This window comes from Paramormyrops kingsleyae, chromosome 2, assembly GCF_048594095.1.
Source record: "Paramormyrops kingsleyae isolate MSU_618 chromosome 2, PKINGS_0.4, whole genome shotgun sequence".
NCBI lineage: Eukaryota > Metazoa > Chordata > Actinopteri > Osteoglossiformes > Mormyridae > Paramormyrops > Paramormyrops kingsleyae.
The window spans coordinates 35,721,125-35,740,475 of record NC_132798.1 but is presented as its reverse complement, the minus strand read 5'-3'; the positions used below and the strand labels follow the sequence as shown (position 1 = coordinate 35,740,475).

At 48.7% G+C, this 19,351-nt stretch overlaps 1 long non-coding RNA gene across 1 annotated transcript; it reads right to left on the bottom strand.

Moving 5' to 3' along the window:
* Positions 1 to 9,991: 9,991 nt before the first annotated feature.
* LOC140587634 (uncharacterized) lies at positions 9,992 to 14,173 on the bottom strand. Its single transcript, XR_011989301.1, has 2 exons — positions 10,824 to 14,173; positions 9,992 to 10,727 (listed from the first exon to the last, which is right to left on the bottom strand). It is a non-coding gene; the product is annotated as an uncharacterized lncRNA (long non-coding RNA).
* Between the last annotated feature and the right edge of the window lie 5,178 nt (positions 14,174 to 19,351).

The following is a 19,351-nucleotide window of genomic DNA, read 5'->3' as shown; positions in this document are numbered from 1 at the left end:
AGGAGACAGCTTGTTTACTTCTATAACCAGGAATCACAGAAACCAAGTACGCAAGCCAAAATTGTGGTCGGGTCGGAAGCGGGGAGTCGTAAGCCGGGAGGATCAGTCCAACGAGCAGGCACAGGACAGGACAACAAGAGGGAAGGACGAGCAGTGGAGAAGGGAACGGGCAGGCGGGCAGAACAAGCAGGCAGGACGCAGGAGGCAGGGATAAGAGGAAAGACAATAGACAGAGAAACGCTCAGTATAGCACATAACTATGGCAACAATACTTCACAATGTCTGTTGTGTGCGATCTGCTTAAAAAAGCCAAGGCAATGATCCCTGTTGGTGGTACGTCCCGCCCCTGTGGGCGTGACAGCACTAGTACTGTTGTAGTAGACCGCCGAGACCGGAGGGTATCAAGACCAAGACACTGCCGAGACTTGAGGGTACCAAGACCAAGACCAAGTCCAAGACCAAGACCGAAAACAGACTAGGGCAAGAATCGACATCACATTACTCAGATCAACTGTAGAGAAAAAAGGCATTGCTGTAAAGTGTCATTACTCGTTAAATCAAATTCATGTTATCTTTTGAATTATATTGTCCATATGTCTCTCATTTAAAATCTCCCAGATTTGTCATAGTTACGACGCCTGATGGAAAATAATATTCTCAGCAATCCTCTCCTATAACCATTTTATCAGACCTTGTAAAGGGAAAGAGATGGGATGTACCAGAAAGATGTTCATATTAAGTCTCTTATACCAGGGAGAGAGGCCTCGGGTAAGCTATGAATACGGCTATGTAATGATCCTCTGCTTTGAATTGAAGAGAATGAGCCTCCAGATTGAATTGCACCTCCAAGACAGTGCTTTCTAATGAATGTAAAATACCTAATTTAATTGAATTATAATTATGCTATTTGTCACGCCCCGCTCCGTCCGATCCTAATGTGTGCCACGCCCACCTTGTTACCTCGTGTTCATCCCTAATTGTTCTCATCTGTTGCCTGTTCCGTTTGCCTAGTCTTGTGCATTTAGTCCGTGTCTCAGTTGGTGTACCCCAGATTTGTCATTGACGTTCGTCTGTGTGCTTTCCCCGGTCCTGTTTCCCCGATTAAACTCCGTTATTTTGACTTCCTGGCTCCTTTTCCCTGCTTCCCTGCTCGCCTTCGTACCGTGACGTGACAGAATGACAAATCTCCCCAAAAGCACAAAGCAGCAGACCGAGCACCACTGGCTCGGTCTGCTGCAAGACTTTGTGTATTGGCGATCCCAGCCTGAGGTCTAGTAGGACCCTGTAGCCCTGGAGCTGGCCGACCAGGGCACGGACCTGCTCGGGAAGGAGCGCCCACCTGGACAGGACTATCCGCTCCAGAGGGCACGGAAATGCCTCCGCCGCCTGCAGCGCCGGCTCACCGAGTGGCGGGAGCATGGACGAGGCATGGCCCCGCTATCGATCCGGAGGGGAGGCAAGGGAGAGATCGAGAGCAGCAGGAAGAAGCTCCATCGCTCTTCCTGGGAGCCTGCTCTCTCCTCCCCGCCTGGGACGACACCGCCGTTACCCGCCTTAACAGCGCCGGTGAGAAGCCACCCCCCATGGAGGCGTATCACTATCGGCTGGCGCGCCTGGGTCTAGGCGGGATACGGGCGGTATGGGACGCTATACCCCGGGTTCCTAAAACCCTTAAAGGGGCAGCGCCTGCTCGCCCGGCGCCCATCCTGGCGCCTGTTCCGGACCTGCCTGCTCCAGACCTGCCAGCAGCACCTGCTGCTGCTGCCGCCTCTCTGCCCGCGGCACCGCCTGCTACTGCTGCCGCTGCTATGCCCGCAGCAACCCCTGCTGCAGCTGCCGTCACCACTACGCCCGAGGCACCCCCTGCTGGCCGCATGACGGCGGCGCCCTCCGAGGCGCCCCCTGCTGGCCGCGTGATGGCGGCGCCCGCCGAGGCGCCCCCTGCTGGCCAGGAATTGGTGGTGCACGCTGCAGCTGCGCCCGAGGTCCTGGCTGCGCCCCCTGCTGGCCGCACACCCAAGGCACCTGCCAAGGCGCCCCCTGCTGGCCACACGCCCGAGGTGGCCACCGAGGCGCCCCCTGCTGGCCAGGAATTGGTGGTGCACACTGCAGCTCCGCCCGATGTCCTGGCTTTGCCTCCGCCTGCAGCTGATGACGCGGCGCCCCCTGCTGGCCGCATGCCCGAGGCGCCCCCTGCTGGTCACGTGACTGTGGCGCCCACCGAGGCGCCCCCTGCTGGCCACACGCCCGCGGCCCTGCCTGAGGCCGCCTCTCCCGTCCAGCCTGGCTCGCCCGTCCTGCCTGTCCAGCCCAGCTCGCCCGTCCTGCCTGCTGCCGCTGCTCTGCCCACGGCCACGCCTGTCCTGCCTGTCTCTCCGGCTGCACTGCCTGCTGCCACGCCCCCTGCTTTTGCCAGAGCCTCCACCCACTGTGGCTCCTATGACTCCCTCGCCCTTGCCCCGGCGAGGCCGACACCCCCCAGGACCCCGCCTTTCCGTGTCCCATAAGGGGAGGGGACACAGGCGTTGGGCTCGGGTCCCGCCCACCCTGCCCCCTGGCTTGCCTGTGAGTCCCCTGGCCGTCGCTCGGTGGCTGCCTGCGGGTCCTCCGGCTCTGGGTCGGCGGTCTCCTCGGGTCCCCCCCTGGTTCCTCGGTGCCAGTTCTCGGTCCCGCCTCTGGCTCCGTGTCGGCCGCCTCCGGGCCCCACCGCTTCGGCTTGGTGTCGGATGGCGCCCCTCCGTCACTCCCTCGTCCCGTTCCCTTGGCCCCTGGGTGGTCCCCTCCTGCTCCATCCTCCCTCTCGCCTGCGGCCCCTCCGGCCACTGCCCATCGCCCGTCTGGGTTCCTTCGGGCCTTCGGAATATGACTTATATGCTGAACTTAGGATTTAGGAGAGGTAGATCCTGCTTAACGAATCTGCTTGAGTTCTTTGAGGAAGCTACAAGTGAAATTGATCACAAAAAGGCCTATGATGTGATTTACTTAGATTTCCAGAAAGCCTTTGATGTTGTCCCCCACAAACGGCTCTTGTTAAAGCTTAAAGCTGCAGGAATTTTAGGAACTGTGGCAGCTTGGATCAATAACTGGCTAACTGATAGGAAGCAGCGAGTAGTTATTAGAGGCACTATGTCACAGTGGGCCTCCGTTTATAGTGGGGTACCGCAGGGTTCAATTTTAGGACCACTATTGTTCCTAATTTACATTAATGATATTGACACGAATACATACAGTAAACTGGTTAAATTTGCAGACGACACTAAGGTGGGCGGGGTAGCAGATACTAATCAAGCAGCAGAGAGGCTTCAACGGGATCTGGATTTAATTAGCGAATGGGCTGATACTTGGCAGATGAAATTTAACACAGATAAATGTAAGGTAATCCATGCAGGGAGCAGAAATATACAGTACAGATATTTTATGGGTTCCACTGAAATAAAGGTAGCTGATTACGAGAAAGATCTCGGTATGTATGTTGATGCTTCCATGTCCCACTCTCGCCAATGTGGGGAAGCAATAAAAAAGGCGAACAGAATGTTGGGTTATATCTCTAGATGTGTGGAGTTTAAGTCAAGGGAGGTGATGTTACACTTATATAATTCCTTGGTAAGACCCCACCTAGAATACTGTGTGCAGGTTTGGTCACCATACCTCAAGAAGGACATTGCTGCCTTAGAAAAGGTGCAACGAAGAGCTACGAGAATGATTCCTGGTCTTAGAGGAATGTCTTACGAGGAGAGGTTAGCGGAACTGAATCTGTTCAGCCTTGAGCAAAGGAGACTAAGGGGGGATATGATTCAGGTCTATAAGATTCTAACGGGTCTGGATGCTGTTCAGCCAAATGACTATTTCAATATTAGTCTAAATACTAGAACTCGTGGCCATAAGTGGAAATTAGCGGGAGAACATTTTAAAACAAATTTGAGGAAGCACTTCTTTACACAGCGTGTAGTCAGAGTATGGAATAGTCTTCCTGCTATTGTAGTGGAAGCTAAAACCATGGGTTCCTTTAAATCAGAGCTAGATAAGATTTTAACAACTCTGAGATATTAGCTAAGTTCTCCCCAAACGAGCTTGATGGGCCGAATGGCCTCCTCTCGTTTGTAAATTTCTTATGTTCTTATGTTCTTAACTCCTCATTACCATATTCACTTATGAAGCAGCAACAACTTTTTTTGTTCTTCCTTATGGTCTTTTTATTATTAATCTATTTATCTATTATTATTATTTTCTTTTTTGTTATCCCATCTTATTATCATTATTATTATTACTATCAATATTATTTGCTCGGTACTCGTACACTTCGTTAGCATATTTACTTATGCATCAACAAGGGTATTTACTTACCCTATCTTTTTAAATGTACTTTTTTTGATGGTTGCAGCAACATATTTTGTGATCACTGGTCACATACTTTCCCTTTTTACCCCTAAATAATTGTTATTGTTGTTAATATTATTATTACTATTATTACTATTATCCTCCTCAACATCTTCAGTCTTTATTTGTGCTGTTTTTACAAATACATCACCTCTCATCCCTCTCTACAATCATATATATCCAATCCTGTCTTTCTTTCTTCCTCTTCCTTCTGTCTCTCCCAGTGTTGACTTCACCAGCCTCCTAACCCTGCTACTTCGAGGAGGCCTACTGTAGTTTGTTCCACTGCCTCCTCTCCCTTTCGCCCTCTGCCTCTGGGGGGTTGGGCCATCGGGTGTGCTGGAGATGCGTTTCTGAGCTGGTCTGGGGTGGTGGCCATCCGGTGGCCGCTTTCCAGCCTACTGATCTCTCCTGCTCTGGGCTGGATCACCCTGAATGAACTGCTTCTTTTAATGCATCACACTAGATCAGTGTTCTCTTTCCTACTAAAGGGGAAAAAAAAAACCTAAGTTGGCTTTGTTGTCCTCCCCCACAGTCCTTCATTTTTTTTCCTTGTATTCTTATTCTTGTATTTTTATATTCTTGGATTCCTCTTATTAATATTACTATCATTATTATTTGCTTGATACATGCTGAACTCCTCATTACCATATTCACTTATGAAGCAGCAACTACTTTTTTTGTTCTTCCTTATGGTCTTTTCTTTATTATTAATCTATTTATCTATTATTATTATTTTCTTTTTTGTTATTCCATCTTATTATCATTATTATTATTACTATCAATATTATTTGCTCGATACTCGAACACTTCGTTAGCATATTTACTTATGTGGCAGCAATTACCCTATCTTTTTAAATGTACTTTTTTTGATGGTTGCAGCAACATATTTTGTGATCACTGGTCACATACTTTTCCTTTTTTCCCCTTAATAATTGTTATTGTTGTTATTATTATTATTACTATTATCCTCCTCATCATCTTCATCTTTATTTGTGCTGTTTTTACAAATACATCATCTCTCATCCCTCTCTACAATCATATATATCCAATCCTGTCTTTCTTTCTTCCTTCTCTCCCAGTGTTGACTTCACCAGCCTCCTAACCCTGCTACTTCGAGGAGGCCTAGTTTGCTCCACTGCCTCCACTCCCTTTCGCCCTCTGCCTCTGGGGGGTTGGGCCATCCGGTGGCCGCTTTCCAGCCTAATGACCTCTCCTGCTCTGGGCTGGATCACCCTGAATGAACTGCTTCTTTTAATGCATCACACTAGATCAGTGTTCTCTTTCCCACTAAAGGGCGAAAAAAAACCCTTTGTTGGCTTTGTTGTCCTCCCCCACAGTCCTTCATTTCTTTGATGTTTGTCCTGTTCCTGTAACTGTATTGTTGTTGTGTGTTAGATGTTCTCACTTGCACCTTAGTAATAATAATGATCCATGTTGAAGTACAAGCTATAAATTGTGCCATGTGCCATGAAGGCCTAATGTTGAGCAGTTCTTCTTGAGTATTCTTCTTGTTGGTTCTGAAAAAATGACATTAACGCACAAAAACATCAAACAAAATGCAGAGCAACACACCATAGCTGTCGCACCCCGCACCATATTTAGATGGAAGTTATTGATTTCTACCCACAAAAATCGAATAGTACTTAATGGGAAACATGATTTGGCAGAGGTAAATAGTATATATTAAACACATTTACTGTCTGTATTGTTTGTGAGATAAAGCTGACATCAGTTATGTTTTGTGGTTTCAAAGACCCAAAAAGACTTAAAACTTGCAGTTATAAACCTTATCTAATCCACTTTTGCATGAGCTTCATTCAGACCTAGAAGACGACATCTGCTCTTTGCTGGTCTAGAGAAATCATTACAGTACACATGCGCTGAGCACAACCACCCGCATCCACATTATGATGAAGATGCCACATGGTTTACCGCCCCCAGACTGGGAGTGCGAGAAATTGCATGTGGAAACCGTAAAATATGAATTAGGCTTTTGTGTTCAACCCAAGACCGGTGAGATACAGCAGAAACTGCTGCTTGAACACATGCTAGTTATCATCCACATTCCCCACAATTTTCACATGATCCAGCAGCTTCAAAGAGTCCATTTCGCCAAACACAGACAGTACAAACTTACACTCCGGGGGCCTGATGCATAATGGCTGGCACAGAATTCACACTAAAACATGGCATATGGAAAAAACTAAGAATGTGCGTTTGCACAAAAAAATCCAGATGCATAAAGCTCAATGTAAGAAAAGTTCTACGCACTTCCTCTTTATAAATCCCAATCGATGTGAAATTTAACACACCTGCACGAGCCTACAGCCCCACCCCGACTCCTCCCAGAATTACGCCTATTTGAATATGCAAATAAACATAGACAGCCCCTTTCATTCAGTGTTTCGTCAAAAGCAATGGAAAAAGCATGGGGAAAAAAAGAATAATTTCAGCGAATGCAAAATGGAGCTCCTGCTCAGTGAAGTGGAGGCAAGGAAAAATATACTATTTGGTGGCTAATGCAGTGGCATAAGTAAAAGAAAATTGTTGGAGTGGCACAGTGTGGCAGTGAGAGTCATACAGTGCCTGAAATAAAAGAGACCAGATATTAAAGTTGAAGTGAAAAGTGAAGTTGCAGCCCATATTCTGATTGAAGTAGCAGAATTCCGGGGCTCACACTGAGCAATGAGTTGCTGCAATTATTGGGGATACAGTCATAAATAACCCACTACCTGGATAGTAAATTGCAGCTGTAGTAGTAAAATAGTTGATATTTATTATTACTTGCACTTTTTCCCACAACCCACTATCCATATTACATACTGTGTATGGGTGTACATAGGTACTACTGTTGTATTTAGTGTTTTATCTTATTTTCTTTTTTCTTGTATTCTTATTCTTGTATTTTTATATTCTTGGATTACTCTTGTACTCTTTTCAGGCTATCTGTCTAGAGCTGTGGTAACGCACAAATTTCCCCACTGTGGGATCAATAAAGTCCTATCTAATCTAATCTAAATGACATTTTGCCAGCAGGTGAGGGGACTCCAACATCACCGTGGATGAAGGTGAGTTTTTTCCACTTAACATTATACATACTCATTTAAATTGCCTGTGGGTGTTCCCTCTGTGTGTCACAAATGCTTTGCTGCATACCTCGGTTGTAACGAGTGGTTATTTCAGTCAAAGTTGCTCTTCTATCAGCTTGAATCAGTCGGCCCATTCTCCTCTGACCTCTAGCATCAACAAGGCATTTTCGCCCACAGGACTGCCGCATACTGGATGTTTTTCCCTTTGCACACCATTCTTTGTAAACCCTAGAAATGGTTGTGCGTGAAAATCCCAGTAACTGAGCAGATTGTGAAATTCTTAGACCGGCCCGTCTGGCACCAACAACCATGCCACGCTCAGAATTGCTTAAATCACCTTTCTTTTCCATTCTGACATTCAGTTTGGAGTTCAGGAGATTGTCTTGACCAGGACCACACCTCTAAATGCATTGAAGCAACTGCCATGTTATTGGTTGATTAGATAATTGCATTAATGAGAAATTGAACAGGTGTTCCTAATAATCCTTTAGGTGAGTGTATAGATGGTAATGGAGTTACTTGGGGGACACGGGTTTCCTGATTAGTGTGTGTGGTTCACTCAAATAAATGTCTGGTGGGCATTCAAATTCTTTTAAACTTGTGATACACTTGGTAGCAGGGGCCTGATGTATGAACACAAAAATGTTGGATAAGCCCCTTTGCACGCTCACGTTGAGATGTATGAAAACAAACTTGGCGTAATGACACAGACCATGCATACACACATTTCTGCTTGGTTTTGTAAATGGGCAGCACCCAGGGTCAAAGCAGTACCACTGTTTCTGTGTGGCTTCCCTTTCTTTTTTATATTCGCAAACGCGGGCTTTATCAAATGTGCCAAACTTAATTGCATATTGTTTACAAATTTAAGGCACTTGATTCTAATCAATCTGTATCAACAAAATGGTGCAGAGTTGCGCCATGCCAGCTGTATGGGAAGGTATTATTCGCTTGCCATCCAGATATATAAGATTTCCTTACACTGTGGTTGAACAAACAAACATCAAAGTGCAATTCGCTGCAACACCCGGTTTTCCAAATGTAATCGGAGTGACTGACTGCACGCTCATTGTTATAAGGGGAGTGAGCGCAGCCAGTGCCCGAAGATGCTCAGCAGCACCACCTGGGGTCACGTCCCTGACATGGTCTGCCGTCACGATAGATACTTTTTGTGGTCAGCCACATTCGTCCGTGATAAAATATTGTGTATTGCAGAGTCTAATTCACTTTTGGCCGTCTGTCTTATTGTGTCTTTAGGCACTGTGGCATGGTGTAGCTTTTCATGCTGGCTCTTAGGTACCTGATACATTTTCTGTGTATGCTCTCTGTCTTATCTGCATTGAAAAAGACTGATGACTGCTTAGCAGCAGTAAAATAAATCCCCTACTAGATTGGCTTATTCTCGTTTTCCGTTCTTCTTTTGATCTTTTAGTTTTACAGTATGTGCTCTGGTCAGCAGTATGGTACCACAAAATAACCTTCAGGACTCTTTCACAAAGAGCGTTCAACAAGTCTGGTGATGCGGTGCCCATCTGGTCCTGTCCTGTCTTCCTTTCCCCCATTTGGACAGCAGTTCCTGCTGGCCATCCTGTTTGCTGTTGCCCTTGTGTGTTTTGCTTAGTCCCTGCCCTGCCATATGCCTCACCAGGCTGAATGTTTGACTAATGCCTTTAGTTGTGTGCTTGAGTACAGCCTCATCTTTTGTTTAATTTATTGGTTTATTTTTCCATAGTGTCTCTAATGATGTGATTAAGTAATTGTTTTTAATTCTCAATTATGTGATGGAGTCAGTTGATTGTGTGTCTGATTATACACTCACCTAAAGGATTATTAGGAACACCATACTAATACGGTGTTTGACCCCCTTTCGCCTTCAGAACTGCCTTAATTCTACGTGGCATTGATTCAACAAGGTGCTGAAAGAATTCTTTAGAAATGTTGGCCCATATTGATAGGATAGCATCTTGCAGTTGATGGAGATCAGTGATGCGCGGGTCAATGTATAAACAACCCGAACCCCACCGACGTTTTCAATAACCCGCCCGCAACTCGGACCGCAAAAAAAAAAAAATATATATATATATTGTACCCGACCCGCTTCCTGACCCGCATTTTTTTTTATAGCCTAGTGTTATGTAATAAAGGCTTGATTTATTCATTTATTTCATTTCATTTTCTTAATTAAGATGCTGCATGTGTTTATCCAGTCTAATCGAAGTGTGCGTCTCTCCCCCGACTTTCCCAACAAAATCCCACCCTCTGTCAGAAAATACATAAAACTGACATTACTGAGCTATATGCGTTTAAAAGTAACCTATTAAAATGATTCAATGGCATTGCTCAGTTCAATGTGTTGGGAAATCGGGAATTTTGTCCCGCATCAGCATTTATTCAACAATTAATAACGCTCAACATTCAAAAGGTAAATAAGGATTACCTACTTGTATTAGTAGGCTTAGGCTATTTCGCCACGGGGATGCCCAATTGAAGCTCTCACAAGCACAAAATACAGGCATAGAATATGTTATTAAAGTCTTTATTAACGCATTTTAAACGAACAAAAACAGGTAGGCTAAACCAAAGACTGAGGCTACAATATCCATAAATAAATGTTCACAAATACCCATGAAAGTAAAACTGAAAACTGAAACACACAGTAAACTTAACATGGGCTAAAAAGTGCCACTTGGTTAAAAAAAAAAATTTTAAAAAATAAAAAGTAGCCTAATACAAGATAAACGCAAAATATGCATTTGTATAAATAAAATAGGCTGCATTGTTTAGCCTACACAAATATATTCATAAAACTAACACAGGAACCTAAATCAGGTACAGTAAGCCTAACTTGGGCTTAAAAGGGCAATAAGGTGCTGTTGGTGGCCTAAAACAGAAGAATAGCCTACTTATTTTTAGCTTTCCTCGCGCTGTGTAGAAATAATATTGAATCAACCGTCCCTGGGTTGAGACGGTTTCTTCTCGCCTCTATGACACGACCTGCGGAGCTGAATGTGCGCTCACTGGCTGCACTTGATGCTGGAACGCAGAGGATCCTCCTTGCCAATGCACGAAGCCTCGGGAAGGTGCGTGCCTGTCTCTCCCAAAATTCAAGCAACCGGTCCTCGTCACAGTCATCCAGCGTAAATTGTGCAGCAAGGTACCGCTTCAATTCGTTCGTTAAGCCCACATCAGCGACATCATCGGCCCATTCAGCGAAGTCCACTCTAAGTCTTTTCTCTCTCTGACTTTCGTTAGTGACGTCTATGGAAGGTACAGTAAAATAGCATTTGTCAATAATGTCATTTACCAGCATTAAACTGAAATATCCCATTCATCATTAATAACGCAGCCACTTACCCTCGCCTGTAGATGTCTGTGGTGCTGTAGTGCTTGAAGTCTCAGGAGAGTCCGCGGCTTCAAAAGACACAGGGTATATAAGGTTGCCAATGATTTTGTGGAGATTTTTCCTTTCAGTCTCGGTCATCATTTTGAGACTTTTGTAGCGGGGGCAGAGGAAGAGGGCGATTTTGTGAATTAACTTTTGATGGAGTTGAGCAAGTGCGCGCGTACGGAGCAAAGCCATGTACTCAGGGTCTCCAAAGACTGGTTGGCAGTGTGTGCGCATATTGTAAAACCACAGCATCACTAAATACAGTGTCGGGTAGTCCTCTCCCTGCAACTCCTCAGATGCTTTCTTGAAAGGCTCCAAGAAATCTATCACGGTTGTGAGCGTGTTTTCATATATGCCTTCCATGCGCTCTAACTGCCCCCTGCTTTCGAGTAGCTCGTTAATTCACAGATTTGAGCATGTCAATTTTGCTGTTCCAACGAGTCTCACACTCTTGGACTAAGCCATGTGGGAGAGCTGTGCTTGCACTGGCTTTTTTAAGATATTTGACAATGCCCTTGCACGCGTCAATCATCTTTGTTACCTCCTCAATGTCAGATCCACTGAACGTATGTTTCAGAATTGTGTTCAGAACATGGGCTGCACATGGTATCCAGTGATAATTTTTTAGGGCAGCTTTAATGTTAGAGCCCTGGTCACTCACGAGCACCACTTGATCAAATGAGATCCCGTAAGAACACAGCTGCTCATTAATCTGTTCGTGGATGTTGATTGCCGTTTTGGGTAATGTGCAATCGAATTCCACTGTGCACATAACACGGCTTGCCAGCTTCCAGTCCTCTGTGATATAATGGCACGTCAAGACAGTGTAGGACCTTCTGTTAAAATCATCAGTCCACATATCAGTCGTTATTGCAACCCCTCCATTGTCATGCACCGCTGACTTCAGAACCTCGGATAAGGCTTCTTTCTCGACCGTGGCCTGTTTTTTGGCTCGATCACAGACTGTCTGCCTATGAGGAAGCACTCCATTTGCGTCGACTGAGCCATAACGTGCTCCAATGTTGATGAGACCCTGCGCCACTTTCGTAAAACCTTCCCCCGAAACAATATCAAAGGGGCGCAGGTCTGTGCAACAAAAGTTCACGCAATAATCCACAAATTTACTCTTCACTCCAAGAGGAATTTTCGTGTGATCTATAGTTTGTGACCTGGGTTGGCCTGACGCTGCTCTATTCGGCTGTGATGGCTTCCCGGGGCCGCACTTGTGACGCGCCATGTTGGTCGTGCCAGTTTTGTGGCTATCAAATGTGTAAATAGCATCACAAGAAGTACACATGACAAAGCCAGCACTTTGGTCATCATCTTTCATTATTTCGGCAAATGTCTCCTACACTTTGCTCTCTCTGTTTGTGTATTTGCGGAGCTTCCACTCCCCAGTCTTTACCTTTTTTCTTGCCGCCTCCATCTCTCATGCCCCCGATCTGAACCCGAGTGGTGTTTTATTATTGGACTTCTGTGCCCGTCACGGATTGTCCATAATGAACACCATATTCAAGCATAAGGGTGTCCATATGTGCACTTGGCACCAGGACACCCTAGGCCGCAGTTCGATGATCGACTTTGTGGTCGTGTCATCGGACTTGCGGCCACATGTATTGGACACTCGGGTGAGGAGAGGGGCGGAGCTGTCAACCGATCACCACCTGGTGGTGGGTTGGCTCCGCTGGTGGGGGAGGAAGCCGGTCAGACCTGGTAGACCCAAGCGTATAGTGCGGGTCTGCTGGGAACGTCTGGCGGAATCCCCCGTCAGGGGGAGTTTCAACTCCTACCTCCGGCAGAACTTCGCCCATGTCCCGGGGGAGCCGGGGGACATTGAGTCCGAATGGGTCATGTTCCGCGCCTCCATTGTCGAGGCGGCTGACCGGAGCTGTGGCCGTAAGGTGGTCGGTGCTTGTCGCGGCGGCAATCCCCGAACCCGCTGGTGGACACCGGTGGTGAGGGATGCCGTCAAGCTGAAGAAGGAGTCCTATCGGGCCTTTTTGGCCTGTGGGACTCTGGAAGCAGCTGATGAGTACCGGCGGGCCAAGCGGAACACGGCTTCGGCGGTTGCTGAGGCAAAAACTCGGGTATGGGAGGAGTTTGGCGAGGCCATGGAGAATGACTTCCGTACGGCTTCGAGGAGATTCTGGTCCACCATCCGGCATCTCAGGGCGGGAAAGCGGTGCAGCATCAACACTATTTATGGTGGGGATGGTGCACTGCTGACCTCAGCTCGGGATGTTGTGGGTCGGTGGAAGGAATACTTCGAAGACCTCCTCAATCCCACCGACACGCCTTCCAATGAGGAAGCAGAGTCTGGGGACTTGGGGGTGGACTCGCCTATCTCTGGGGCAGAGGTCGCTGAGGTGGTTAAAAAGCTCCTCGGTGGCCGGGCCCCGGGGGTGGATGAGATCTGCCCGGAGTTCCTCAAGGCTCTGGATGTTGCGGGGCTGTCTTGGTTGACACGCATCTGCGGCATCGCGTGGACATCGGGGGCGGTGCCTCTGGATTGGCAGACCGGGGTGGTGGTCCCCCTCTTCAAGAAAGGGGACCGGAGGGTGTGTTCCAACTATAGGGGGATCACACTCCTCAGCCTCCCTGGTAAGGTCTATTCGGGGGTGCTGGAGAGGAGGGTCCGTCGGATAGTCGAACCTCGGATTCAGGAGGAGCAGTGTGGTTTTCGTCCTGGCCGTGGAACAGTGGACCAGCTCTATACTCTCCGCAGAATCCTTGAGGGTGCCTGGGAGTTTGCCCAACCAGTCTACATGTGCTTTGTGGACTTGGAGAAGGCATTCGACCGCGTCCCTCGGGGAGTCCTGTGGGGAGTTCTCCGGGAGTATGGGGTGCCGGGCTGCCTTATAAGGGCTGTTCAGTCCCTGTACAACCGGTGTCAGAGCTTGGTTCGCATTGCCGGCAGTAAGTCGGACTCGTTCCCGGTGAGGGTTGGACTCCGCCAGGGCTGCCCTTTATCACCGATTCTGTTCATAACTTTTATGGACAGAATTTCTAGGCGCAGCCGGGGCGTTGAGAGTGTCCGGTTTGGTGACCTCAGGATTGGGTCTCTGCTTTTTGCAGATGATGTGGTCCTGTTGGCTTCATCAGACCGTGACCTTCGGCTCTCACTGGAGCAGTTCGCAGCTGAGTGTGAAGCGGCTGGAATGAAAATCAGCACCTCCAAATCCGAGACCATGGTCCTCAGCCGGAAAAGGGTGGAGTGCTCTCTCCGGGTCAGGGAGGAGGTCCTTCCCCAAGTAGAGGAGTTTAAGTATCTTGGGGTGGTGCGGGTGTGGTGGGGTGCGAGTGTTTGGTGAATGTGGGTATCTGGGTATGAATGGCTCGTCGGCGATGCCGGCGCAGATGAGGCCCCAGACACCTCCTTGGGTTGGGGCGGGGGGCGCTGCGGCGGGGGGCGGTGGTGCCCCCTGGGTGTTGGCGCCGTGCGTCCGGGTGTGCCTTGCCTGGCGCCCGCTGCCCTGCGGCACTGTGGACTATCGCCGCGCGCCCCCCCCTGCCGGCCCGCATCCACCTACACCACACATGGGTAATGGGGGGTGATCAACTATTCACCCCCCATCTTACACATTAGGTGCCACATCTAGACATCACACCGCACCACACAGAGGGAAGAGTGGGGGGCAATTAGCCACTCATCCCCCCCTCATTATCTTAACTGCATTTTAGACATACATCCACGTCACACCACTCCTCCACATAGGGCATTGGAGAGCGGGAGGAGCTGTGCAGGTCCTGGGTCGGCTGCTTCTGCAGCCCGCAGCTGGACTGCACAGCTCCCTTCCCCTCTATTTTAACTCCACTTTAGACACTTAGGGCTTGGGGGGGGCGGTGGGTGTCTTTTCCCCATATGCTCCCCCATATCTCAACGACACCTTAGCTCACACACATGTACACCATCAATGATCAAGGTGGGTGGGGGGCGGTTGGGGGGCGGGCGGGCGAGGTGAGGGGTCCTGGGTGTGGTGGGTGTGGCGGGCGCCGGCGGGTGGGCTCGGGGGTGGGGCGGCCGCATCTGTGGGGCGCTGCCGGTCTCCGGCGGGGTGCCCGCTCGCCTGCGATCTGGGGGGGTGGGGAACATCCTCTGGGCCGTCCACTGGGCAAGTCCAGGGCATCTGCTGCCGGACTTCAAAGACGAGCAGGTGTGACTGGGAGTGTGTGTCTGAGTGTGTGTATGAGTGCATGCATGGATCGGTGTGTCTGCATGTTTGTCCTGGTACGGGGAGCACGTGGATGATGGGGCGGTGTGGGGGCGGCAGTGAGGGGACTTGGGGGAGGGAGGGTGCGGGGGCTGGGGAGGGAGGGTTGGGATCTGGGCTTGGGGGAGGGGGGGTCGGGGTAGCCAGGGGCGGGTGTACATGTAGACTGGTTGGCGCGCTGCCGCCTGTGGCCGTGGGGTTCCTGCCTCGTGCTCGCCGGTGGGGGGCGCCCGGTGCCTCCTTCCCTGCCTTCCTTGGGTGGGCGCGCGGCCTTCCGGTGGCGGGGGCCCGGGTACCTGGCCGCTGTGGGGCGGCTGGGTCCATGACCCGTCGGGGCTCTCCCGGCTGTCTGGGGGCCCCGGGGCGGCGTTGTTGTGGCCTCGCACACTCACTGGGAATCATTCCATGTTAACCTGCACACTCATACATACACTCACAACACACAAACATACACACATACACATATGCGTACACACACACATACACGTACATATGCACACGCACACACATACACTTAGAACGCACACACACATAGACATGCACGCACACACACACACAGGAGAGCCTAGGGCTCTCTTCCCTTATTTTATCCCTCTTTCCCCTTGTCTGGGTGTGTGTGTGTGTGTGTGTGAGAGTATGTGTGAAAGTTGGTGTGTGACTTCCACTCCCTCCTCTCAGATGCAGATACGGGTACGACAATATTTAGACAGTGTTCCTGGTGGTCTGCTTATGCATACTGTATATATTTATTTTCTTTCGTTGGTATTAACGTATTTAATTCCAGGAGCAGATACTGACACAAGCACATTCCCATGTCATAACGGTACCACTGGTTTCTTTGTGCGTATACTGTTTGTCCCTGGATCTTATCTTTCAGATACAGCAGCTGGTGTGATGATACGGTGTAAAGCAGCAAGATGCAGAAGCTGTCCTCTTATTACTCTTTCCTTTTTTGTTCTATTGTTTGTTATGTATTATTTCTCTTTCCCTGTCTCTCTCTCTCTCTCACCCCCCTCCTTATTTTATTTTTATTATGCATTTATTTATTTTACTGTCTCTCACCCCTTTCTCTCCTTTCTCACTTTCTCTCTCGATTTTTTTCCCACTAACCCCCCCTGTCAGCTCCGGCTTTGTGGCGCATTGACATATAACTGATTAATAAAGAGTATACCTCAAGTAACAAGAGGAGCTTAAATCCGAAGCTCCACTTGTTAAAATAAAAGTGTTGGCACAATAAAGCACCCAGACTAACATCCTGCTTGCTAAACTGCCGGACACGACAAGGGGAAAAAAAGGAAAAAAAAAAAAAAAAAAAGTATCTTGGGGTCTTGTTCACGAGTGAGGGAAGGATGGAGCGGGAGATCGACAGGCGGATCGGTGCGGCGTCAGCAGTGATGCGGGCGCTGCATCGGTCTGTCGTGGTGAAGAAGGAGCTGAGCCAAAAGGCAAAGCTCTCGATTTACCAGTCGATCTACGTTCCTACCCTCACCTATGGTCACGAGCTTTGGGTAGTGACCGAAAGAACGAGATCGCGAGTGCAAGCGGCCGAAATGAGCTTTCTCCGCAGGGTGGCTGGGCTCTCCCTTAGAGATAGGGTGAGGAGCTCAGTCATTCGGGAGAGACTCAGAGTAGAGTCGCTGCTCCTCCGCATTGAGAGGAGCCAGATGAGGTGGCTCGGGCATCTGCTTAGGATGCCTCCTGGACGCCTCCCTGGTGAGGTGTTCCGGGCATGTCCCACTGGGAGGAGGCCCCGGGGAAGACCCAGGACACGCTGGAGGGACTATGTCTCTCGGCTGGCCTGGGAACGCCTCGGGATTCCCCCAGAGGAGCTGGAGGAAGTGGCTGGGGAGAGGGAAGTCTGGGTTTCCCTGCTGAGGCTACTGCCCCCGCGACCCGACCTCGGATAAGCGGAAGTTAATGGATGGATGGATGGACATTCAGTTTGGAGTTCAGGAGATTGTCTTGACCAGGACCACACCCCTAGATGCATTGAAGCAACTGCCATGTGATTGGTTAATTAGATAATTGCAATAATGAAAAATTGAACAGGTGTTCCTAATAATCCTTTAGGTGAGTGTATATTCTTTCCCTGCAAAGAAAACAAGTTTACCTTTTTTTTTTTCTTTTTCTTTATGCAAAGAAGACTGGCTTGTCTAACAAATTCTGTGAATGTTTGTTAAGTAACCTATCTTAAAAAAAAAAAAAAGTACAGAAAGTCTGGTGCGACAAAATGGGAAATAGCAGTAGCAAGTCAAATTGGGCTCCTGATCCGGCTTATGATCCGGAAGGTGAAACAGCATTTGAAAGTGAAATGCGTAAACGTGATAAGGGAAATAAGGGTTTACTACGGGGTAACACATGTAGGGAAGCAGTAGAGGAAAGAACTGGAAAGGACTTTTCAGAGATGTGTGAAATGTGGGCAAAAAGGACAGGTGGCAAGTGGCCAAGAGATGGGTCTTTCGACCCTGCGAAAATAAGGATGGTAAGAAGAAAGATAAAGAAGCGAGAAGGCTGTTGTGGATGTTGTAGAAGTACTGAAGGTGAAGAGGAATGTTTGGAAATGTGGGAAAATGTGGCAAGACAGATTGAAATAGAGGCTGAGAGACGCAAGAATGAGGGAATCATGAAAAAAATAGGCGAGGAAAAAGCAAAGGCAGTCCAAGCACAACAAAGTCTGAGTATGTTGTTAAAAGAGAAAGAAGATAGAGGCGAAGGCAGTGCGTCTGTCGTGCAAAAAAAAGAAATCGGATGACAGCCACATCTACCCACCCCTCCCTTCAGTGCCGCCAGATCCCCCTGCTCAGGAAATCCTGCCACCTCCAGCGAGACAGGATGCGTCCCCTGCATACTCACCAGCACAAGCCGCAAGAGCTGCAGATTTGGCAGAAGATGAAGAAGACACTCCTCCTCGAAGGAGTGAGCGTATTCAACAATGCATGCAACAGCCTCTGACTGAAGAGCAAAGGGCAACTGTTGGAGTGCCAAGACAGTTCCCCTTGGTGGAAATGCCAAACCCCAGAGACGACGGGATGGTACAGGTGCAGAGGAACTGGGCAGAGACCTACTATGTAAACTGCAATGCAAACTTGATTTGGACGAGAGGGGAGTCCACCTGACCTCTCCCCCACTTGGATTGTATGTCTCCCAAGAAAGCAAGCCATGCTACGCCGCATGGGTCCTCACTGATAACACCATTGGTCGTGACAAGGTGCCACACTCACTTGAACAACCCCCTATCCTCCATTGCACGGCTCTCTATAGTTCACACTGCGACCACGAGATAAGGGAATGGATGATGTTCTTCCTGGAAGAACAGAAACCCCCTGAGACCGTGTTAATGAAGTTTCTGTATGTACTGTAAGCGCGTCCATGGCCGGCATGTCTGTCCAGCTCAACCAAGATCAAAGTACATGGATCTTCGATCATCATATGTCCCATGTGTCACTGGGAAAAACTGACGCCCACCAATGGAAAGACCTAGGCCCATGGATCAAAGACTGCGAAGACAGACAAGACTGGATTCCAATCAAGGATGGCCGAAGTATTACTACTGATGGAACCATTCAAAGACATACCATCTCCCTCACAGTAGATGTCAGGAGAGAAGCGTTCCTCTCTGGAGAACATCGACAGACCACGAACCTACCAGCCCCACCAACTGAACCTGAGTGGCTGTCTGAGATACCAGAAACCCAATGGGCAAGTGGCAAGAATGACTTTGGGAGAATCTGCACCGCGGCACCACTGCAAGTCCAGCCAAAGTCCAACCACAGACCAGTAAAAGCTCAGTACCCACTCTCACCTGAGGCAGAGAAGCGTATCACCATGGTGCACCAAGAATTGGTACAAAAGGGGGCTCTGAAGGAAATTCCCTACTCCCCCGTTAATTCTCCGATCCTGCCTGTGAAGAAGGCAGATGGATCCTGGCGGTTTGTACAGGACCTAAGGGGGGTGAATGACGCCATACATCCCCATGCACCTATTGTTCCTAATCCAGGAACTATCTTATCATCCATACCACCTCAGGCTCAGTGGTTTTCTGTTATTGATCTAGCAAATGCATTTTTCTCTGTCCCTGTTCACCCAGACTCACAGTACTGGTTTGCGCACACCTTTAGAGGCAAGCGTTATATGTGGACAGTGATGCCCCAGGGGTATACTGAGTCACCTAGCGTTTATGCTCAAGAATTAGGAAAGAACTTAGAGGGGTTCAAGCCCCCGGGCGGGAGCACCCTAATTCAATATGTAGATGACCTGCTGTTGTGTTCCACCACTAGGCAGAG